The sequence below is a fragment of the Vicia villosa genome, unplaced genomic scaffold, assembly GCF_029867415.1.
Source record: "Vicia villosa cultivar HV-30 ecotype Madison, WI unplaced genomic scaffold, Vvil1.0 ctg.000074F_1_1, whole genome shotgun sequence".
Classification (NCBI taxonomy): Eukaryota; Viridiplantae; Streptophyta; class Magnoliopsida; order Fabales; family Fabaceae; genus Vicia; species Vicia villosa.
In genome coordinates, this window is record NW_026704998.1 from 409,692 (window position 1) to 411,681 (window position 1,990).

Here is a 1,990-nt window from a genome sequence, read left to right on the forward strand (position 1 = left end):
ACACTGACAATGAATCGTAATTGTCAGATCTTAAATTATGTTTGACTTTTATTTTAATTATATATAAAGTAATAATTATAAATGGTTGCAATGAACCGACCGTGTAAATTTTATTTACACTAAAAGTGCATAACAATTAACCCCATATAATAATATCTAATTAATTTCACAACTATAAATTTTCTCAAATAATAAATTTATTATTTATTATTTAATATTTGAAATTTTTATATTTAATGTAAATAGCTAAAAATAATTTTTTTTTGTGGCCATTAAAATGACAATAAGAGAAAATAGAATTAAAAATTATAAGAATTAAAATTTAGAAAATAAAAAGTTTATGAAAATGTTAATTCAATGAAAATTTAAAAAAAAAAAAGTAAAATTAGTAAATAATAGTCAGTTAAGAAATGAAAGAAAGTTTAAAAATTATATTAAAGTATTTTATATATGTAAAATTATATTAAATATACTATGTTACATAAGTTTATTATATATTTTATAGTTATTAAATTTATAATCTAAATTCATATTAACTATTAAGTATCACATTTTAAATACTAGTAATATTTTATTTTTTATTACATTTTTTAAAGTCTTTCCGCGCATAGAGCGGGTTAACGCCCAGTTCATTTTAAATGTGAATATGTCCTTAGTCAAGAAATTAGGATAATAATTCATTTTAAATATTCATCATTATCATGTCTCCACTCTCAACTCAATTTGATATCGGTCAACTCAATTTGATATCGGTCTATGTGTTACACAAATGACTCCCATGCTTCACCGACGAACTTACTAATTCACGAACTTTAGCCCATTACGGAAATTCTGTTTGCGAGACATGAGCCACAACATTAGTGGATTACTCTCTCAAACAAAATTTTGTTTTCGTAATTTCGTTTCCAATCTTGACCCCATATCGCTATGGTCGTTTTTCAAGGTTTGCTCTGATGAGGTTTTATTTATCCAATTTAAACTTTATCGTTCCTAAACAACAATCCATGAACAATAATCCTTCTGTTTAATTTTGTGTGTTGCATTTCCTACCTCCTCATTCAAATTCTAACTAATGACAAAATTTTAACGCAAATTATTATAAAATGTAGCGACTTGTTCGAGGCCATATTCAAAACTGGATAATTTGATAGGCACGGAGAATCGCCTTCAAAGATTGATTTCGCCAACCTTCAATGCAATATACATCAATTATCGATGCTCTTGCTCTGCAAATTGGCTTTAATATACAAATATATAAATGAAAACGAAACAAAAACAGTATTTCCCAGATTGAAGATTTAAAGCAAAGATATTAAAAAATGTAGCGACTTGTTCGAGGCCGTATTCAAAACAGTATGATTTGATAGGCACGGAGAATCGCCTTCTGAGATCGATTTTGCCAACCTTCAATGCAATTTACATCAATTATCGATGCTCTTGCTCTGCAAATTGGCTTTTCTTTCTAATTTCAAAACAATTTACTAATATAACAATAAAATCATAATACAGCAGAAGAAACAACACAAAGAAAACCAGATGCGAAAGAAGAATTTTAATCTTGCAAAGAAAAACCTTTAAAAAAATGAAAATAAGAAGATGATATGAAAACTGATGAGTTAGAAGAGGGTGCGGCTTAGCGTTTTATAGAGTGGCCATGCGTGCGAGTGCGAAGATGCAAACGGGAAACCCTAGCTTTGTGCGGCGGAGATTATGCAAATTGCAAGACTGCAATTTGTTATTTGTTGGGCTTTGACGGGTTCTGTTTCGGCCTTCTTCATTCTTTGATGGGTGGACTTTTTTTTAATTTTCTTTCCTACACTCCTACTTTTATCTTTGGTACCTTACATTACTTATAAAATAACACAACGATATCCCCGTAATGGTAAAATAGGTCAAACAAAAAAATATGAAATTAATTGTAATGTCAGTGTAAATTTTTTTACATAGCCGTTGCATCATAGTCATTCATAAATATTATTTTGTAGATGAT

The 1,990-nt window shown here is 28.4% G+C and overlaps 2 non-coding genes across 2 annotated transcripts; both read right to left on the minus strand.

The window, feature by feature from the left end:
- Positions 1-1,102: 1,102 nt before the first annotated feature.
- LOC131623625 (small nucleolar RNA snoR86) lies at positions 1,103-1,227 on the minus strand. Its single transcript, XR_009290272.1, has one exon. It is a non-coding gene; the product is annotated as a small nucleolar RNA snoR86 (small nucleolar RNA).
- Positions 1,228-1,318: 91 nt separating this feature from the next.
- Positions 1,319-1,443, minus strand: LOC131623622 (small nucleolar RNA snoR86). Its single transcript, XR_009290270.1, has one exon. It is a non-coding gene; the product is annotated as a small nucleolar RNA snoR86 (small nucleolar RNA).
- Between the last annotated feature and the right edge of the window lie 547 nt (positions 1,444-1,990).